The 23148-nt window shown below is 47.2% G+C and overlaps 1 protein-coding gene across 4 annotated transcripts in view; it reads right to left on the bottom strand.

Moving 5' to 3' along the window:
• ARL15 (ADP ribosylation factor like GTPase 15) overlaps nucleotides 1–23148 on the bottom strand; it is a 589960-nt gene that overhangs the window by 336533 nt on the left and 230279 nt on the right. The gene's annotated exons all lie outside the window — the stretch shown is intronic.

Genomic DNA, 23148 nt, shown 5'->3' with positions numbered 1-23148 from the left:
AACTAAAGAAAGCTTTAGGACTACCTGGTGTGCACTGGCTCCTCCCACTAAGACCCTCCTCCAGACCTCAGTTAGGATACTGTGCCCGGAAGAGCTGACACAATAAGGAAGGATTTTGAATCCCGGGTAAGACTCATACCAGCCACACCAATCACACCGTATAACTCGTGATACAATACCCAGTTAACAGTATGATAACAACTGAGCCTCTCAACAGATGGCTCAACAATAACCCTTTAGCTAAGCAATAACTATATACAAGTATTGCAGACAATCCGCACTTGGGATGGGCGCCCAGCATCCACTACGGACTACGAGAAATAGAATTACCGGTGAGTAAATTCTTATTTTCTCTGACGTCCTAAGTGGATGCTGGGACTCCGTAAGGACCATGGGGATTATACCAAAGCTCCCAAACGGGCGGGAGAGTGCGGATGACTCTGCAGCACCGAATGGGCAAACTCTAGGTCCTCCTCAGCCAGGGTGTCAAACTTGTAGAATTTAGCAAACGTGTTTTACCCCAACCAAGTAGCTGCTCGGCAAAGTTGAAGAGCCGAGACCCCTCGGGCAGCCGCCCAAGAAGAGCCCACCTTCCTCGTGGAATGGGCTTTCACTGATTTAGGATGCGGCAGTCCAGCCGCAGAATGTGCAAGTTGAATCGTGCTACAGATCCAGCGAGCAATCGTCTGCTTAGAAGCAGGAGCACCCAGCTTGTTGGGTGCATACAGGAGAAATAGCGAGTCAGTTTTCCTGACTCCAGCTGTCCTGGAAACATATACTTTTCAGGGCCCTGACTACATCCAGTAACTTGGAATCCTCCAAGTCCCAAGTAGCCGCAGGCACCACAATAGGTTGGTTCACATGAAAAACTGATACCACCTTAGGAAGGAATTGGGAACGAGTCCTCAATTCCGCCTTATCCATATAAAATACAGATAAGGGCTTTTGTATGACAAAGCCGCCAATTCTGATACACGCCTGGCCGACGCCAAGGCCCACAGAATGACCACTTTCCACGTGAGGTATTATAGCTCCACGGATTTAAGTGGCTCATCCCAATGCGACTTCAGGAAATCCAACACCACGTTGAGATCCCACGGTGCCACTGGAGGCACAAACGGGGGCTGACTATGCAGCACTCCCTTAACAAAAGTCTGAACTTCAGGCAGTGAAGCCAGTTCAATTTTGGGAGAAAATCGATAGAGCCGAAATCTGGACCTTAATGGAACCCAATTTTAGGCCCATGGTCACCTCTGACTGTAGGAAGTGCAGAAATCGACCTAGCTGAAATTTCTCCTTTGGGGCCTTCCTGGCCTCACAGTACGCAACATATTTCCGCCATATGCGGTGATAATGGTTTGCGTTCACTTCTTTCCTAGCTTTAAATAGCGTAGGGATAACTTCCTCCGGAATGCCCTTTTCCTTCAGGATCCGGCGTTCAACCGCCATGCCGTCAACGCAGCCGCGGTACGTCTTGGAACAGACAGGCCCCCTGCTGCAGCAGGTCCTGTCTGAGCGGCAGAGGCCATGGGTCCTCTGAAATCATTTCTTGGAGTTCTGGTTACCAAGCTCTTCTTGGCCAACCCGGAACAATGAGTATAGTTCTTACTCCTCTCCTTCTTATTATTCTCATTACCCTGGGTAAGAGAGGCAGAGAAGGGAACACATACACCGACTGGTACACCCACGGTGTTACCAGAGCGTCCACAGCTATCGCCTGAGGGTCCTTGACCTGGCGCAATATCTTTGTAACTTTTAGTTGAGGCAGGACGCCATCATGTCCACCTGTGGCCTTTCCCAACGGTGTACAATCATTTGGAAGACTTCTGGATGAAGTCCCCACTCTCCCGGGTGGAGGTCGTGTCTTCTGAGAAAGTCTGCTTCTCAGTTGTCCACTCCGGGAATGAACACTGCTGACAGTGCTAACACATGATTTTCCGCCCATCGGAGAATCCTTGTGGCTTCTGCCATCGCCATCCTGCTTCTTGTGCCGCCCTGTCGGTTTACATGAGCGACCGCCGTGATGTTGTCTGACTGGATCAGCACCGGCCGGTGTTAAAGCAGGGGTCTAGCCTGACTTAGGGCATTGTAAATGGCCCTCAGTTCCAGAATATTTATGTGTAGGGAAGTCTCCTGACTTTTCCATAGCCTTGGAAGTTCCTTCCCTGTGTGACTGCCCCCCAGCCTCGAAGGCTGGCATCCGTGGTCACCAGGACCCAGTCCTGTATGCCGAATCTGCGGCCCCCTAGAAGATGAGCACTCTGCAGCCACCACAACAGCGACCCCCTGACCCTTGGAGACAGGGTTATCCGCCGATGCATCTGAAGATGCGACCCGGACCACTTGTCCAACAGATCCCACTGGAAAATCCTTGCATGGGACCTGGCGAATGGAATTTCTTCGTAAGAAGCTACCATCTTTCCCAGGGCTCGCGTGCATTGATGCACCGACACCTGTATACGTATTAGGAGGTCTCTGTCTAGAGACAACAACTCCTTGGACTTCTCCTCCGGGAGAAACCCTTTTTATCCTGATCTGTGTCCAGAACCATACCCAGGAACAGTAGACGCGTCGTTGGAACCAGCTGCGACTTTGGAATATTCAGAATCCAGCCCTGCTGTTGTAGCACTTCCCGAGATAGTGCTACTCCGACGAACAACTGCTCCCTGGACCTCGCCTTTATAAGGAGATCGTCCAAGTACGGGATAATTATTTCGGCCATTACCTTGGTATATACCTCGGTGCCGGGGACAGACCAACGGCAACGTCTGGAATTGGTAATGACCATCCTGTACCACAATATTGAGGTACTCCTGGTGAAGAGGGTAAATAGGGACATACTCCAGCCTGTATCCCTGTGATACTATTTGCAGAACCTAGAGATCCACCTGTGGGCAAGCCCACTGGTCCCTGAAGTTCCCGAGACGCGCCCCTACCGCACCTGTCTCCACCTGTGGAGCCCCAGCGTCATGCGGTGGACTCAGAGGAAGCGTGGGAAGATTTTTGATCCTGGGAACTGGCTGCTGGTGCAGCTTTTTTCCTTCTTCCCTTCTCTCTGTGCAGAAACTAAGCGCCTTTGACCCGCTTGCTTTTCTGAAGCCGAAAGGACTGTACCTGAAAATACGGTGCTTTCTTAGGCTGTGAGGAAACCTGAGGTAACATTTTTTCTTCCCAGCTGTTGCTGTTGATACGAGGTCCCAGAGACCATCCCCAAACAATTCCTCACCCTTATAAGGCAGAATCTCCATGTGCCTTTTACAGGCAGCATCACCTGTCCACTGCCGGGTTTCTAATACCCTCCTGGCAGAATGGACATTGCATTAATTCTGGATGCCAGCCGGCAAATATCCCTCTGTGCATCCTTTATATATAAGACAACGTCTTAAATATGCTCAATGTTACCAAAATATTATCCCTGTCTTAGCGTATTAATATTATCTGACAGGGTATCCGACCACGCTGCAGCAGCACTATTTATGCTGAGGCAATTGCAGGTCTCAGTATATAACCTGAGTGTGTAAATACAGACTTCAGGATCGCCTCCTGCTTTTTATCAGCAGGTTCCTTCAAGGTGGCCGTATCCTAAGACGGCAGTGCCACCTTTTGACAAACGTGTGAGCGCCTTATCCACCCTAAGGGATATCTCCCAACGTGACCTATCCTCTGGCGGGAAAGGGTACGCCATCAGTAACTTTTTAGAAATTACCAGTTTCTTATCGGGGGAAACCACGCTTCTTTACACACTTCATTCATTCATCTGATGGGGGAACAAAACACTGGCTGCTTTTTCTCCCCAAAAATAAAACCCCTTTTATGTGGTACTTGGGTTCATGTCAGAAAATGCGTAACACATTTTTCATTGCCGAGATCATGTAACGGATGTTCCTAGTGGATTGTGTATATGTCTCAACATCGTCGACACTGGAGTCAGACTCCGTGTCGACATCTGTGTCTGCCATCTGATGGCCTTTGAGACGCCTGGGCAGGCGCGGGCTGAGAAGCCGTCTGTCCCACAGCTGTTACGTCATCCAGCCTTTTATGTAAGGAGTTGACACTGTCGGTTAATACCTTCCACCTATCCATCCACTCTGGTGTCGGCCCCACAGGGGGCGACATCCCATTTATCGGCCTCTGCTCCGCCTCCACGTAACCTTCCTCATCCAACATGTCGACACAGCCGTACCGACACACCGCACACACACAGGGAATGCTCTGACTGAGGACAGGACCCCACAAAGTCCTTTGGGGAGACAGAGAGAGAGTATGCCAGCACACACCAGAGCGCTATATAATGCAGGGATTAACACTATAACTGAGTGATTTTTCCCCAAATAGCTACTTGTATACATATATTGCGCCTAAATTTAGTGCCCCCCCTCTCTTTTTAACCCTTTGAGCCTGAAAACTACAGGGGAGAGCCTGGGGAGCTGTCTTCCAGCTGCACTGTGAAGAGAAAATGGCGCCAGTGTGCTGAGGGAGAAGCCCCGCCCCTTTTTCGGATGACTTTCTCCCGCTTTTTCTGGAATACTGGCAGGGGTAATTTTACATCTATATAGCCTCTAGGACTATATATGATGTAGATTTGCCAGCCAAGGTGTCATATATTGCCCTCAGGGCACCCCCCCAGCGCCCTGCACCCATCAGTGACCGGAGTGTGAGGTGTACATGAGGAGCAATGGCGCACAGCTGCAGTGCTGTGCGCTACCTTGGTGAAGACCGAAGTCTTCTGCCGCCGATTTTCCGGACTCTTCATGCTTCTGGCTCTGTAAGGGGGACGGCGGCGCGGTTCCGGGAACGAACACCAAGGTCGGGTCCTGCGGTCGATCCCTCTGGAGCTAATGGTGTCCAGTAGCCTAAGAAGCCCAAACTACCACCTGTTAGGTAGGTTCGCTTCTTCTCCCCTTAGTCCCTCGCTGCAGTGAGTCTGTTGCCAGCAGATTTCATTTTAAAATAAAAAACCTAAATATACTTTCTTTCTAGGAGCTCAGGAGAGCCCCTAGTGTGCATCCAGCTCAGCCGGGCACAAGAATCTTTCTGAGGTCTGGAGGAGGGTCTTAGTGGGAGGAGCCAGTGCACACCAAGTAGTCCTAAAGCTTTCTTTAGTTGTGCCCAGTCTCCTGCGGAGCCGCTAATCCCCATGGTCCTTACGGAGTCCCAGCATCCACTTAGGACGTCAGAGAAAAAGTGTTGTGACTTTTGAACCATAACTGCTATTTCACATCTGTTAGCAGCAATAAACTTTTCAGCAAATTCTGATGTTGTTTGACATGTTACAAGACCCCCTTTCCATATGAAAAAACTGACTTAGATTCAAGATGGCGCCCATGTTTGTTACATACCGAAAGAGATAGCCCACCTCACCCATACCTTACTGGAGTATTCAGTTTTTCCATTTCCTGCACAGTTTTTGAAACAAAAGGGTGTATTGCAACTTTTGAAACACCCATCTGACAAATGTAGTCATATTGGATAGATGGAGTCATCCTTCAGTTTAAACTAAAGTGCTTTCAGATAACCATACAGTATACAGACAGAGGAGGAATTCAATTGTTTTGGATTGATGCATCTCCTATCTATAGTGTCCAGGAGCTTCTCAATTGTTTGTGCTGCTGGGTGTGGGTGCTGTGGGCACCAAACTGCCATTTGGGCAGCGTTCTCAGTAATTTGCACTGGGTTAACCACTGTACCCGGCTAATTCCAGTGCATTTGGGTGTAACAAATAATGGGTGTCGGCAGCATTCACGCCCAGCAGTGCAAACAATTAAGTAAGTATTGCTAGTCACTTTGACGTTCAGAACGTCAATATGGCCTGAGTGTCGACATGCAGAATGCGGACATGGACAGAATGTTGACAGTGTGAAAGTTTACAGCCGGTTTTAGGGTTAGGCTGTGGTTATGGTTAGGTTTACATTCAAAGAGAATGAAAAACCGCATTGTTAGCATGCTGACTATCAACGTTCACAATGCCATCATTCTGTCAGTAGACTTGTTATACAGTACCCAGACATACTTCCCCACAGTTTTGAGTCCAGAAATGGGACGAGGAATGTGGCCGTGGCACACTAGAGTCGTGGTTATGCCACGCCTATGATCTACTAGGGTAGGGTTTGCAATGAATGTGCCAAAAGCAAAACAGCCCTGATATTAGGATTAGATAGACAAGCTACGCAGTCCATCTTGACTTTGCTACATGATATGGGGACTGTGGGCAGAACATCCCCCCAATGAACTTGTGACCTCCACACAGGCCCACTCAGACCGACTCTATATGCCACGGTACATAACAAAAGCCCATTTACTGCACAACCTGGGTGCCTACAGTGCCTCTTCATTCTAAAATATTTACCTACAGAATCACATCTAGCTGAGGCCACAAACTATTGTCTTAAAAGTGCAAACATTCATGGAAAGAGTGGATGGTTTAATGGTTAGCATTACTGCCTCACAGCATTGAGGCCATGGGTTTGCTTGCCACCATGGTCCCAACTGTGTTGAGTTTGTACATTCTCCCCGTGTTTGAGTGGGTTTCCTCTGGGTAATCCGGTTTCCTCACACAATCCAAAAACATACTGGTAGGTTAACTGGCTCCAACAAAAATTAAGTGTGCGTGTACATGTGTTTAGGGCAGACTAGATGGGCCAAGTGGTTCTTATTCACCGTCAAATTCCATGTTTTTTGAGATCTGACATGATACTTATTAAATCTTAAATAGGGAATCTTCGATTGAAAGTCACCAACCTTAACAACTCACATGTAAATTTCTACATTGCAAATGACACAAAAGGGAAACTATGATTTGCAAATTGCAGGTAAGCTTAACCTGTGGTTTTTCCAGCACGAAGAAGCAGAACAATAAATAAAATAATTTGTTGGTCAAAACATAAAATTTTCTTTAAGGGACTCAAAGGTACCAGCCATCTTTTCTTGTTGTAAGATATATTGCGTGTGCGGTCTGTAATATAAATAGTAGCAATGATCAAACGGCATATACTTTGTAGCCGATATATGAATTCAATTTGCGAATAAAAATAAATAGTTGGACAGAGGGAAGATGGTCAAGACCAGCCTGGTCTCTACCGACCATAGATTATCGATGTGTAAAGAAGAAAGCATAAAAAACAAGCAGATCAGATTTCACACAAGGATTCACTAATCCTCAGGTCTGACACTAACATATTACTATTACAGACATGGAGGGATTGGCATTCCTAACCAGCATCGGTCAGCCATCCGTCACATGGCTTACTATTCTAGTTTAAAAACAGTCACTAGACATTGCCAAGGAAAGACACACAGAAAAATAAACCATTGTAATACTGTTATTAATAAAATGAATACATTCTTTACAAATTAACCACCCATAAGAAGTGCAGTAACGCCTGCGAGATCTAGTACTGTCCTTTCTACGTCCTGGCTTCCATCCAGCACTTTTAATCATTTGTGGGTTTTTTCTTCCATTCATATCGCTTACTACAAAACTTTGACAAACTGCCAAAGCTAAATAGCTGTACTTCAGGGAGGTTATCATGGAAAAGCGAGGAAGCTTGCTCAGATCACCCAAATGCTTGGATGGAGTAGCCTACAGTTTATGAAGATGATCACTACGAAAGGGAAGAAGAGGAGAGTCTCTCCCCATTTTGTGTTCTCTTCTAGGGGTGGACTATTCCACCGTGGGTAATCCTACGCAGTGCGCCTAAGATGGCTGCCGCACCTGGTGCCTTGTGATGGTGGAATACACAACCCCTGGAGGTTATTACTCAAAATGCCTACACCAATCATGCATTATTCTTTCTGTGTCTTTGTCTGTGTGGTTTATCTTTTGATGTAATGCTTAAATCTTCTGTATTATGTGCATTATGTGAGTTCTAGTTGGCGCCGCGGATGGCTGCCTCGGTGCTGCTCTGCCAAGCAGCCTTAGTTTTTAGTCTTAAATGTATAATATGTCTACTGTACAGTTGCATATGTGCAGTATGAACTCATATGTGTAATGTTTGTAATGTATGCTACATTTTTTTCCTCCATGTTGCTGCTTGGCGATGCATTGTACCACAAAGAATTCCTAGTGTACGTGAGTACACCTGGCCAATAAAGCTGATTCTGATTCTGATGTTCTTATAATAACACTAAATGGTAATGTTCTCTAAAATGTGTATGAGCAACTTCCTTCCCACTGTGGAAATGTAGACCATACTCACATTGCTATTTACTGAAAATGCTTCAGTCTCCCATTGTGAAATTTCCTAACATTTTATTTTTACTTTTTTCTTGGGGGGGCTGTGGGGGGGTTGTATCAAAGCTTGGAGAAAGTACCATCCAATCAGTTTCTAACTGCCATGTCACAGGCTGTGTTTGAAATAGGACAGTTCAGAGATGTTGGTTGGTTCCATATATTTGTCCACTTCATCGCTTTACAAAGGGTAACTGTAATAGGGTGTAAGAGGCCGGAGGTGCAGGACTTGGTGTGAGAATGCCCGGATTTTTTAAGTGCCAATCCTTTACAAGGCAAAGCCAGGTTAGTTTTACCTTGTAAAGGATTGCCACTTTAAAAATATGGTCCTTCTCACACAGAGTCCAGCACCCCATTACATTTACCACTCCAAGGCTTTCCACATTGACCCGTTTATCTCTCTCCAAGACTTGATACAACTTCCCCTTGGAAAAAAGTTCATCTTCAGTTTACATTTCTTTTTATAGCAGTTAATGCGTTCGCCCCATGAAGGCTTAACTGCAAATACAACACACTACTTATCTTAAATCATTGTTTAGGTACATTTTTACATTTTTTCTAGTAGAGAGGTATAAGGTAAGAGAGTGCAGCTCAGTACACTGAAGGATACACATTTTCATTAAAAAAAAAAAAAGTGAATAATGGAGGCTCCTCCGCTGTGAGCGTCTTTGTCTTCTAGGGTACCCTGCAGAAACGGAGACCCCGATCTGCTAAGCTGTGCCAACTGCTGGGACTGGACTGCAAAAATCAGATGTCATTCACCAGGCTGTGCAGTCTGGTCCTACGGCTCACCGATCTCCCATGCACTTCCAACCGTATGGCCAGCCTAGACAGTTATGTGTTAATGTGGAAAAATCCAGCGCAGAATTTATCCCTCTGGTCTGGATCGGCATATTGAACCCTTTCAGAAGTTTGAGGTACAGTTAGGCCAGCTAAGGTACTAGGAGGCATTGGTGCACTACTGGAAGGCTTCAAAGTACCTAAACGCCGCTACACATTGTTCTAATAATCCGCTCTTCATATAATTCCATCATACAGTTTGAAGTTATATTTAACATACATATTCCGGGGCTTATGCAGAGTAGAATGTGTAGCACATAACTTGTGTGTTTTTGCTCAGAGCATGCAATTACAAGCGCTACCAAACTCATCTCAACCTGCGACTGAAGGAAGGTAACTGCACTGTAATGTGGCATTCTCATGCAAGAGAAGTCCGGAGAGGGACTATAGATGGATTTGCGGCCTACGCAGAATGGACAGAAGAGTAAGCGCACACATTCCGACAAACAGGCCTAACTAGGTAATGTTACAGTGGCCGACAACTACAAAGCGTATTTGCCTACAGTGAACATCAATACAAATTACTGATCAGGAACTTACAGATGCCAATAGGTACTGCAGGATAAAAAGCACCAGGATTACAGGGGGAGATGTATGAAAGCTTGGATGGAGATAAAGTACCGACCAATCTGCTTCTGTCATGTTACAGACTGTGTGCGGTCATTTACTGAACTAACGCTGCCCCACATTTTTATTCCATGAAATCACACAATTATGTAATAAGTACAGAAATTACAGAGCTCAACAAGTGCATTGCTTTTTCTACCAGGTTATTAAATATGACTCAGTTTAAATACATGTAGCAATAAGTGTTCTCTTTTTAACCTCTTATAAGAAAAACACCTGAAAAATTCTTCTCAGACCGTAAGGCCTCACGCTGAGGCAGGTTTGCAAAATACCAAGGTGGATACGTCTGAGGAGTGGAGAAGTGGACACGTTGCCCATAGCGACTAATCAACATCTATCCATCATTTTATAGAATGCACTCGACAAATGCTACCTCAATGCTGATTGGTTACTATTGGTAACTTCTTCACTCTTTAGACCAGAGTTTCCCAAACTCTGCCATTACAGCCCAGGTTTTAAAGATATCCATGATTGAGTCCAGATCGTTAAATCAAATTGACTGAGATACTAATTAAGTCACATGTGCTCAAGCATGGATAACCCTAAAACCTGGTCTGTAATGGTGGAGTTTGGGAAACTCTACTTTAGACTGCTTTTGATACATTTCCCCCGTGTCGTATACCATTCTTATCTGAAGTCCTCAAGTAACCCCCTACAGGTCATGTTTTCTGGATTTCTTGAAACATGTTATTTAGCTGGATCAGTAATAATCCCACCTGTTTCCAAAGATAGAAGTCCTGAAAAACAGTATTCTAAGAATACCTGCTGAGAACCGCTGCTCTAAACAGAACAAGCTCAATAATACCCCTTTTAGACCTCTAGCTTTTGACACAGGTTAATTGCACAAGAGCGCGCATAACCTGTGTTGATGTGCGGTCTGAAAGGGCCCAGTTGAAATAATCCGGATCGAGCAACCCGGTATTTTGGTTCGCTGTGCTGTGTGAACGGGAAGCCGGGTTGATGCGACCCATTTCCCGTTCACTCTGTGTCACGGGCGGCGCTTGGAGATCATGTGATGTGTAAGCGCCGCACCCGGCGCCTCACTGCTGAAGTCAACAACCCGGCAATATGCCGGGTTGTGGACAGCGGCGACGAGGGGCCTGAGGCGGGTTGCACGCAGGGGCCTGAGGCGGGTTGCACGGTCTAGCAGTATAATAATAAAACAAATAAAATGTTACAATTATAACCATCGACTACAGTACTCACAGGAAGGTTAACCAAATAAAACCATTATACAGACATACAACAAGCCTTTTTCGGCCAGACTATCCTCTACAACACCCATTATTTGCTGATTTAAATCTCTGTTCTATTTGTTAGCCCATTAGTAGATTATAGATAAAGAGAGATGAAGCTGTGATTGTGTAAGTCTTGCTGCAGATAGTATTTCATAAAACCCTCATAAAATCAGAATTTGGCAAACAAGAGTAGACTAACGTCAGTTAAAAGAAAAAACCTACAGCTACATGCGTCAAGATCCCTTGCACCAGACATGTTTTCACACTTACAAAATGTCCTGCACGGGGAAAAGAAATGTACTGAAAAAAGTTTAAAATGCAGGAACATTCTCATGACGTTGACTCAAAAGTGAAACGTATCACACAAACTTCCAAAGTTGCCTCAGCTGTCATATTACAAATGTCCCCTAGATCGATGCACAGGTGATGAAACATTTGTACAGCGTATTCAAGAGGTACAATCGCTCTTTCTCTATCGTCCTAGTGGATGCTGGGGTTCCTGAAAGGACCATGGGGAACAGCGGCTCCGCAGGAGACAGGGCACAAAAAGTAAAGCCCTAGGATCAGGTGGTGTGCACTGGCTCCTCCCCCTATGACCCTCCTCCAAGCATCAGTTAGATTTTTGTGCCCGGCCGAGAAGGGTGCAATCTAGGTGGCTCTCCTAAAGAGCTGCTTAGAAAAGTTTAGCTTAGGTTTTTTATTTTACAGTGAGTCCTGCTGGCAACAGGATCACTGCAACGAGGGACTTAGGGGAGAAGAAGTGAACTCACCTGCGTGCAGGATGGATTGGCTTCTTGGCTACTGGACATTAGCTCCAGAGGGACGATCACAGGTACAGCCTGGATGGTCACCGGAGCCTCGCCGCCGGCCCCCTTGCAGATGCTGAAACGAGAAGAGGTCCAGAATCGGCGGCAGAAGACTCCTCAGTCTTCTTAAGGTAGCGCACAGCACTGCAGCTGTGCGCCATTTTCCTCTCAGCACACTTCACACGGCAGTCACTGAGGGTGCAGGGCGCTGGGAGGGGGGCGCCCTGGGAGGCAAATGAAAACCGTTTTTGGCTAAAAATACCTCACATATAGCCTCCGGGGGCTATATGGAGATATTTAACCCCTGCCAGAATCCGTTAAGAGCGGGAGACGAGGCCGCCGAAAAAGGGGCGGGGCCTATCTCCTCAGCACACAGCGCCATTTTCCCTCACAGAAAGGCTGGAGGGAAGGCTCCCAGGCTCTCCCCTGCACTGCACTACAGAAACAGGGTTAAAACAGAGAGGGGGGGCACTAATTTGGCGTTAGAAATATATAAAAAAGATGCTATAAGGGAAAACACTTATATAAGGTTGTCCCTATATAATTATAGCGTTTTTGGTGTGTGCTGGCAAACTCTCCCTCTGTCTCTCCAAAGGGCTAGTAGGTCCTGTCCTCTATCAGAGCATTCCCTGTGTGTGTGCTGTGTGTCGGTACGTGTGTGTCGACATGTATGAGGACGATGTTGGTGAGGAGGCGGAGCAATTGCCTGTAATGGTGATGTCACTCTCTAGGGAGTCGACACCGGAATGGATGGCTTATTTAGGGAATTACGTGATAATGTCAACACGCGCCAAGGTCGGTTGACGACATGAGACGGCCGACAAACAATTAGTACCGGTCCAGACGTCTCAAAAACACCGTCAGGGGTTTTAAAACGCCCGTTTACTTTAGTCGGTCGACACAGACACAGACAGGGACACTGAATCCAGTGTCGACGGTGAATAAACAAACGTATTCCTTATTAGGGCCACACGTTAAGGGCAATGAAGGAGGTGTTACATATTTCTGATACTACAAGTACCACAAAAGAGGGTATTATGTGGGATGTGAAAAAACTACCGTAGTTTTTCCTGAATCAGATAAATTAAATGAAGTGTGTGATGATGCGTGGGTTCCCCCCGATAGAAAATATGGGCGGTATACCCTTTCCCGCCAGAAGTTAGGGCGCGTTGGGAAACACCCCTTAGGGTGGATAAGGCGCTCACACGCTTATCAGAACAAGTGGCGGTACCGTCTATAGATAGGGCCGTCCTCAAGGAGCCAGCTGACAGGAGGCTGGAAAAATATCATAAAAAGTATATACACACATACTGGTGTTATACTGCGACCAGCGATCGCCTCAGCCTGGATGTGCAGAGCTGGGGTGGCTTGGTCGGATTCCCTGACTAAAAATATTGATACCCTTGACAGGGACAGTATTTTATTGACTATAGAGCATTTAAAGGATGTATTTCTATATATGCGAGATGCACAGAGGGATATTTGCACTCTGGCATCAAGAGTAAGTGCGATGTCCATATCTGCCAGAAGATGTTTATGGACACGACAGTGGTCAGGTGATGCAGATTCCAAACGGCACAAAGGTGTATTGCCGTATAAAGGAAGAGGAGTTATTTGGGGTCGGTCCATCGGACCTGGTGGCCACGGCAACTGCTGGAAAATCCACCGTTTTTTACCCTAAGTCACATCTCTGCAGAAAAAGACACCGTCTTTTCAGCTTCAGTCCTTTCGTCCCTATAAGAGTCATATCTGCCCAGGGATAGAGGAAAGGGAAGAAGACTGCAGCAGGCAGCCCATTCCCAGGAACAGAAGCGTTCCACCGCTTCTGACAAGCTCTCCGCATGACATATACAACCCCCTTTTGTGCCTCCAGTGGCACTGTGGGATCTCAACGTAGTTCTGGGATTCCTCAAAACACATTGGTTTAAAACCAGTCAAATCTGTGGATTTGAAGCATCTCACATGAAAAGTGAACATGCTCTTGGACCTGGCCTGGACCAGGCGAGTGTCAAATTGGTGGTTTTTTTCTCAAAAAAGCCCATATCTGTTTGTCCATTCGGACAGGGCAGAGCTGCGGACTCGTCCCCAGTTCTCTCCCTAAGGTGGTGTCAGTGTTTCACCTGAACCAGCTTATTGTGGTGTCTTGCGCCTACTAGGGACTTGGAGGACTCCAAGTTGCTAGATGTGGTCAGGGCCCTGAAAATATAGGTTCCAGGACGGCTGGAGTCAGGAAAACTGACTTGCTGTTATCCTGTATGCACCCAACAAACTGGGTGCTCTTGCTTTTAAGCAGACTTTTGCTAGTTGGATGTGTAATACAATTCAGCTTGCACATTCTGTGGCAGGCCTGCCACAGCCAAAATATGTAAATGCCCATTCCACAAGGAAGGTGGGCTCATCTTGGGCGGCTGCCCGAGGGGTCTCGGCTTTACAACTTTGCCGAGCGGCTATTTAGTCAGGGGCAAACACGTTTGTAAAATCCTACAAATTTGATACCCTGGCTAAGGAGGACCTGGAGTTCTCTCATTCGGTGCTGCAGAGTCATCCGCACTCTCCCGCCCGTTTGGGAGCTTTGGTATAATCCCCATGGTCCTTTCAGGAACCCCAGCATCCACTAGGACGATAGAGAAAATAAGAATTTACTTACCGATAATTCTATTTCTCGGAGTCCGTAGTGGATGCTGGGCGCCCATCCCAAGTGCGGATTATCTGCATTACTTGTACATAGTTACAAAAATCGGGTTATTATTGTTGTGAGCCATCTTTTCAGAGGCTCCGCTGTTATCATACTGTTAACTGGGTTCAGATCACAGGTTGTACAGTGTGATTGGTGTGGCTGGTATGAGTCTTACCCGGGATTCATAAATCCTTCCTTATTGTGTACGCTCGTCCGGGCACAGTACCTAACTGAGGCTTGGAGGAGGGTCATAGGGGGAGGAGCCAGTGCACACCACCTGATCCTAGGGCTTTACTTTTTGTGCCCTGTCTCCTGCGGAGCCGCTGTTCCCCATGGTCCTTTCAGGAACCCCAGCATCCACTACGGACTCCGAGAAATAGAATTATCGGTAAGTAAATTCTTATTTTCTGCATCATAAAACAATGGTGCATTGCCACTTGGAGTCTCAGCTGAATATTGGAGGTGATTCAGACCCGATTGCTCGCTACTGTTTTTTTTGCAGTCCAGCGTTCACATAGTCGCCGTCCACCGGGGAGTGTATTTTAGCTGTGCAAGTGTGCGATCGCATGTCGAGCCGTACTAAAAAAATTTGTGCAGTTCCTGAGTCGCCCAGAACTTACTCAGCCGCTGCAGTCACTTCAGCCTGTCTGGGGCCGGATTTGATGTCAGACACCCGCCCTACAAATGCTTGGACACGCCAGCGCTTTTCCAACCACTCCCAGAAAACGGTCAGTTGCCACCCACAAACGCCTTCTTCCTGTCAATCACCTTGCGATCAACTGTGCGAATGGATTCTTTGCAAAACCCATCGCACAGCAACGATCCGCTTTGTACCCGTGTGACGCACCTGCCCCGGGCAGCCGCCCAAGAAGAGCCCACCTTCCTAGTGGAATGGGCCTTTACTGAATGCGGTAACAGCAATCCAGCCATAACATAAGCCTGCTGAATCGTGTTACAGATCCAGCGAGCAATAGTCTGCTTCGAAGCAGGCGTGCCAATCTTGTTGGCAGCATACAGGACAAACAATGCTTCTGTTTTCCTAATTCTAGCCGTACTGGCTACATAAATTTTTAAGGCTCTGACTACATCCAGGGACATGGAATCCTCCAAGTTACTCGTAGCTACAGGCACCACTACAGGTTGGTTCATATGAAATGAACCTTAGGTAAAAATTGAGGCCGAGTCCTCAATTCCGCTCTATCCACATGAAAAACCAAGTAGGGGCTCTTGTGAGACAAGGCCGCCAATTCTGACACACGCCTCGCAGATGCCAAGGCTAAATAACATGACCACCTTCCAGGTGAGAAATTTCAACTCAACCGTTTTAAGGGGTTCAAACCAGTGTGATTTAAGGAACTGCAACACCACGTTCAGGTCCCATGGTGCCACTGGGGGCACAAAAGGAGGCTGGATGTGCAGCACTCCTTTTAGAAAAGTCTGGACTTCTGGAAGAGAAGCCAATTCCTTCTGAAAGAATATCGACAGGGCCGAAATCTGTACTTTAACAGAGCCTAACTTTAGGCCCATATCCACTCCTGTCTGTAGGAAGTGGAGAAAACGACCCAGACGGAAATCTTCCGTAGGAGCATTCTTGGTTTCACACCAAGAGACATATTTCCGCCAGATACAGTGATAATGTTTTGCCGTCACTTCCTTCCTAGCCTTTATTAGAGTAGGTATGACCTCCTCCGGAATACCCTTCTCAGCTAGGATCCGGCGATCAACCGCCATGCCGTCAAACGTAACCACGGTAAGTCTTGGTACATGTAGGTCCCCTGCTGTAACAGGTCCTCCCTTAGAGGAAGAGGCCAAGGATCTTCTGTGAGCATCTCCTGAAGATCTGAGTACCAGGCCCTTCGAGGCCAGTCTGGAACAATGAGTATTGTCTGTACTCTTTTTCGTCTTATGATCCTCAACACTTTTGTGATGAGAGGAAGAGGAGGAAACACATAGACCAACTGGAATACCCATGGCGTTACCAGAGCGTCTACTGCTATTGCCTGAGGGTCCCGGGACCTGGAACAATACCTCCGAAGCTTCTCGTTGAGGCGTGACGCCATCATGTCTCTTTGAGGAACTCCCTAGAGACCCGTTATCTCTGCAAAGACTTCTTGATGAAGTCCCCACTCTCCTGGATGGAGATCGTGTCTGCTGAGGAAGTCTGCTTCCCAGTTGTCCACTCCCGGAATGAAGACAGCTGACAGAGCGCTTACGTGATTTTCCGCCCAGCGAAGCATCCTGGTGGCCTCCGCCATCGCGACTCTGCTTCTTGTCCCGCCTTGGCGGTTCACATGAGCCACTGCTGTGACATTGTCTGATTGAATCAGAACCGGTAGGTTGCGAAGAAGACTCTCCGCTTGTCGAAGGCCGTTGTATATGGCCCTTAATTCCAACACGTTGATGTGTAGACAGGACTCCTGGTCTGACCACAGTCCTTGAAAATTTCTTCCTTGGGTGACTGCTCCCCATCCTCGGAGGCTCGCGTCCGTGGTTACCAGGACCCAGTCCTGAATGCTGAACCTGCGACCCTCTAGAAGGTGAGCACTTTGCAGCCCCCATAGAAGAGACACCCTGGCCCTGGGGGACAGTGTTATTTTTTGATGTAATTGTAGATGGGACCCGGACCATTTGTCCAGAAGATCCCATTGAAACGTCCTCGCATGGAACCTGCCGAAGGGAATGGCCTCGTAAGCTGCAACCATTTTCCCCAGAACTCGAGTGCATTGATGAACTGACACTCTTTTTGGCTTTAGCAGGTCTCGGACCATGTTCTGGAGGTCCTGGACTTTTTCCAACGGGAGGAAAACTTTCTTTTGTTCCGTGTCCAGTATCATGCCTAGGAACGCTAGTCGAGTTGTTGGACCCAACTGTGACTTTGGCAGATTGAGAATCCATCCATGTTGCTGAAGCACTCTCTGAGAGAGTGACACGTTCTCCAGTAATTGCTCTCTTGATCTCGCTTTTATCAGGAGATCGTCCAAGTATGGGATAATTGTGACTCCTTGCTTGCGCAGGATCACCATCATTTTCCACCATTATCTTGGTGAAAATCCTCGGGGCCGTGGAAAGCCCAAACGGCAACGTCTGAAACTGATAATGACAATCCTGTACCGCGAATCTCTGGTACTCCTGATGAGAGGGATATATGGGGACATGAAGGTAAGCATCCTTTATGTCCAGTGACGCCATAAAATCCCCCCCCTTCCAGGCAGGCTATCACCGCTCGGAGCGATTCCATCTTGAATTTGAATCTTTTCAGGTACAGGTTTAGGGATTTTAGATTTAAAATAGGCCTGACCGAACCATCCGGCTTCGGGACCACAAATAGGGTTGAATAATACCCTTTTCCCTGTTGGCTCAGGGGAACCCTGATAATCACTCGCTGTTGACACAGCGTTTGAATTGCAGCTAGCACTACTTCCCGCTCTGGGGTAGAAGCTGGTAAGGCCGACTTGAAAAATCGGCGTGGGGGCACATCTTCGAATTCCAGCTTGTAGCCCTGGGAGACTATTTCTATCACCCAAGGGTCCACGTCTGACTGAACCCAGACTTGGCTGAATAGTCGAAGGCGTGCCCCCACCTGTGCGGACTCCCGCAGGGGAGCCCCAGTGCCATGCGGTAGATTTAGCGGAAGCCGGGGAGGACTTCTGCTCTTGAGAACTAGCCGCAGCAGGTGTCCTCTTGCCTCTACCCTTACCTCTGGCGAGGAAAGAGGAGCCCCGACCTCTTCTGGATCTATGCGACCGAAAGGACTGCATCTGATATTGTGGAGGTTTCTTTTGCTGTTGGGGAACAAAAGGTAAAAAGGTAGACTTACCCGCGGTAGCTGTGGAAACCAGGTCCGCGAGGGCGTCCCCAAACAATACATCACCTTTGTAAGGTAAAACCTCCATATGCCTTTTTGAGTCTGCATCCCCCGTCCATTGGCGGATCCATAAGGCTCTTCTTGCCGAAATAGCCATAGCATTGGCTCTTGAACCCAGTAATCCAATGTCTCTTTGAGCGTCCCTCATATATAAGACTGCGTCCTTAATATGAGCTAATGTTAACAAAATGGTGTCCCTATCTAGGGTATCAAGGTCAGCTGACAGGGTATCTGTCCAAGCTGCTACTGCACTACATGCCGACGCAATTGCCGGTCTAAGCAAAGTACCAGTATGAGTGTAGATAGACTTTAATGTAGTCTCTTGCCTGCGGTCCGCAGGATCCCTGAGGGCCGCTGTGTCAGGGGACGGTAGCGCCACCTTCTTGGAAAGGCGTGTTAAGGCTTTGTCCACTGTGGGAGAGGATTCCCAACGTACCCTGTCCTGTGTAGGGAAAGGGTACGCCATAAGAATCCTTTTGGGAATCTGCAGCTTCTTATCTGGAGTTTCCCATGCTTTTTCACATAACTCATTAAGTTCATGGGAAGGAGGAAAGTTTATAACCTGTTTCTTTCCCTTAAACATGTGTATCCTCGTGTCGGGCACCGAGGGCTCATCAGTGATATGTAAAACATTTTATTGCAATAATCATGCACTGAATACTTTTTGACACCCTGGGGTGCAGTCTTGCTTCATCATAGTCGACACTGGAATCAGAGTCCGTGTCGGTATCTGTGTCCCCTATTTGTGAGAATGGACGTTTCTGAGCCCCTACGGGTCCTGTGAGTCTGCACAATTCGTAGATTGACCACCTGCCGACACCCTGGACTCTGCTTTGTCCAGCCTCTTATGCAGTGAAGCTACACTAGCATTTAACATATGCCACATATCCATCCAATCCTGAGTCGGCACCGCCGACTGGGACCCACCACTCATCTGTTCCACCTCCTCTTTGGATAAGCCTTCCGTTTCAGACATGCCGACACACACGTACCGACACCCCACACACACAGGGATATAGCTATGAGGGGACAATTCCCTAAAGCAGGCCCTTTGGAGAGACAGAGAGAGAGTATGCCAGCACACACCAGCGCCAAACTGACCCAGGAAAACACCCAGACAGCGCTTTTATATCATATATATACTGATTTTCCCCACTCACTGCGCCAATTATGTGCCCCCCTCTCTTTTTTTCCAGCCCTCTGATGTTCAGCAGGGGAGAGTACGGGGAGCCAGCGTTCTCTGCAGCCTCTGTGGAGAAAATGGCGCTGGTTAATGCTGAGGGATCAAGCTCCGCCCCCTCGCGCAGCGGGCATCGGTCCCGCTCGTATATTTGAAAAAATGGCGGGGGATCTGTAGTTTACTGCCTCCGCAGCCTAACTACTTAATTTTATGCCCAAACGAGGATTATTGCTGCCCAGGGCGCCCCCCCTGCGCCCTGCACATAACAGTGCCCTGTATGTGTGTAAAGTGTGGGAGCAATGGCTTACCTCAGGAAGATCTGATGTCTTCTGCCGCCTGACGTCTTCTTTCTTCTTTACTCACCCGGCTTCTTTTTTCCGGCATCTGTGAGGAGGGTGGCGGCACGGCTCCGGGACGAACCCCAGGGTGAGACCTGTGTTCCGACTCCCTCTGGAGCTAATGGTGTCCAGTAGCCTAAGAAGCAGAGCCCTTAAACTCTTAAGAAGTGGGTCTGCTTCTCTCTCCTCAGTCCCACGATGCAGGGAGTCTGTTGCCAGCAGAGCTCCCTGAAAAGAAAAAACCTAACAAAGTTCTTTTACAGAAAACTCAGGAGAGCTCCCTGTAATGCACCCTATCTCCTCTGGGCACAAGATCTAACTGAGGTCTGGAGGAGGGGCATAGAGGGAGGAGCCAGTGCACACCCATACTAAAAGTTCTTTTAGGTGCCCATGTCTCCTGCGGAGCCCGTCTATACCCCATGGTCCTTACGGAGTCCCCAGCATCCTCTAGGACGTAAGAGAAAATGCTATTATTACGACTGAAAGACTCATCTATTTGGATTCCCAGCTCACCATGGAACTTTTAAATGAAGACAAAGCATGATCCCGCATACACAGGCTGATAGAAGACATCTTCACACAGCATTTTCCGCAATGTCACAAATATAACAATACATTCTAAAACCAATCATGCGGGAAATGCTCACAATGTTGGGTTACTAGTTACATTCCAAACACGGTCCAATTTGTAAGACGTTTGTACAGTATGTTTCCCCAGTGTGTGTTTTTTTTTTTTTTTTTTTTTTAAGAGGTGGCTTCCGTCTGGGTGCTCTGTTGGTTCTCACAAGATTGAGTCTAGTGTGTAGTCAGATGTATAGATATTAAACTAGTGCAAAACTTATGTAAAGTGCATTGTAATATGGAGGCTCTATAGAAGTTATGGTTTATAAATAAATAAGTGAATAAATGTGTGTGGCCAATTCCAGAGGTATACACCATAGATGTCGAGCGCTGCCTCTCAGAGGTCTGCCTGACACTAGGACACCTAAACAGATGAAAAGAGGTGACAGTTACAGAAAATGAAATAAGCCAATCTTTATCAAACACGTGGGTTGTTGTTGTTTTTTTTACTCTTCCAACAAGTTCCCTGTAATGCTTTAAAATAAATGGAAAAAATGACTGATCGTCATCAAGTCCGTCTCTTCGAGGCTTAGGAAAAGTCGGCACAATCTCCTTTACTGGACTGTGACAGTTCAAAGGAGGACATAAACTAGAAGGGTTCCATGTAAAAGTCGAAAAATGCCAATTATATTCCATCAACAAAGCCAATTTCAGGATAACCCCCCTGACACAGGAGATGCTCAGTGCGCAGTCAGGACACTTCATGCTCATTAAACCACCACTGATCTAGTGACAAATTGCCTAAAAGTATGTGAAGGCGCTCTGCATCGCCTGACAGACCATCAAAAAAGATATTCTGGAGTGCAAATAAGCAAGTTATTACCGTTTTACAGCAAAGTTCAATAACTCCACTTACTGGCATTTGGAACCCCAACTGCTGCCTCAAATGACTAGAACTAATATTATGGTGTACTGTAGTAATAAAATAATAACAATAAAGGATTTCCACAGTCACTGTAGTAGTAATTTTATTCACTCAAGACACTAATTACATGTAATACTGCTTCAGATGAATCAGAATAAGGACTCATACACTAGGGTGTAATAACTTTGCACTTCAACAGAACAGATTCCAGAGTATATTGCTATGAACATGTTTCCTATAAAATGCGTTATATTATATCAGGCAAATAACGCACATGAATTTGATGCAACACAAACAGCTGACAGAAAATTAATGAGTATAGGTACATTCACTTTTATTTATCTTTTGTACTAGGAGTAATAAAATATTCCTCCAGCCTAATCCTACCCCTACTGTTAACCCCTAATTCTCCCCTCCTGCAGCCTACCCATAACCCTCCCCCAAGTGCTATCCCCTAATCCTCCCCTCCTGCAGCCTACCATTAACCCTCCCCCAAGAGTTAACCCCTAATCCTCTCCTCCTGCAGCCTACCCATAACCCTCCCACTAGTACTAACCCCAACTCCCACTAGTGCTAACCTCAACTCTCCCCCTAGTGCTAACCCCTAATCCTCCCCTCCTGCAGCCTACCCATAACCCTCCCCCAAGTGCTAACCCCTAATCCTCCCCTCCTGCAGCCTACCCTTAACCCTCCCACTAGTGCTAACCCCAACTCTCCCCCTAGTGCTAACCCCTAATCCTCCCCTCCTGCAGCCTAACCCTGACTCTCCCTCTAGTGCTCACCCCTAATGCTCCCCTCCTGCAGCCTACCCATACCCCTCCCCCTAGTGCTCACCCCTAATGCTCCCCTCCTGCAGCCTACCCATACCCCTCCCCCTAGTGCTAATCCCTAATTCTTCCCTCCTGCAGCCTACCCATACCCCTCCCCCTAGTGCTAATCCCTAATTCTCCCCTCCTGCAGTCTAGCCATAACTCTACACCTAATGATAATCCCCAATTCTCCCCTCCTGCAGCCTAACCCTAACTCTCCCCAGCACTAACCTCTAATCCTTCCCCCTGCAACCTAGCCCTAAACCCCGCCTAGTGCTAACCCCTAATCTTCCCCTCCTGCAGCCTAGATCTAACACTTACCCTAGTGCTAGCTGCAATCCTCCCATCCTGCATCTTACCCATAACCCTCCCCCTAACTTTTCCCTCCTGCAGCCTAACGTTCCCCTAGTGCTAATCCCTAATGCAGACTAGACCTAACCCCCCCCCCGTGCCAACCCCTAATCCTCCCCTCCTGCAGCCAAGCCCTAAATGTCCCCCTAGTGCTAACCCCTAACTCTCCCTCATCCCTACGCTCAATGCTAAATGACATTTCACATGTTGACATCATAACAATTTGAATGTGAATATAGTACCTGTATCCCTGTAAATATACCCCCTTTGTGCACTGTCACTGTATTTTAGTGATAAGATCCAGTTGACTCAAAACTGCTTCTGTCCCCCTTCCTAAAGCTGGGTACATACCTACGTTGATCAACTCAAAAATTGTATAGGTGTGTATGTAGGAGCGTTATCTGATGAACGGCTTAAAACGCTCCTGCAAGCGGCCACATCTTATCTGCAGAGTAATATTTGAACTGCTCGACCTCTCAATCCTGTAGAAGAATGTATCCCTAACTCCATGTATATAGGGGTCACACTGATCGGATAAAAGTGTCTATCTGATCTGCCAAGTGATTTGCATAGTGTGTACCCAGCTTTACCTAGTACCTCCTTCCATGTTATCTGCATCCTCTTATTTGGGAAAAGAAATACAAACTGCAAAAAAAACAAAACAAAACAGTTTGTGCCCATGCAACGGCTGTGCTGGCAACAGA

Source organism: Pseudophryne corroboree, chromosome 1, assembly GCF_028390025.1.
Source record: "Pseudophryne corroboree isolate aPseCor3 chromosome 1, aPseCor3.hap2, whole genome shotgun sequence".
In the NCBI taxonomy this organism is placed as follows: Eukaryota; Metazoa; Chordata; class Amphibia; order Anura; family Myobatrachidae; genus Pseudophryne; species Pseudophryne corroboree.
The sequence above is the reverse complement of the archived record's forward strand: the minus strand, read 5'-3'. Positions and strand labels throughout refer to the sequence as shown.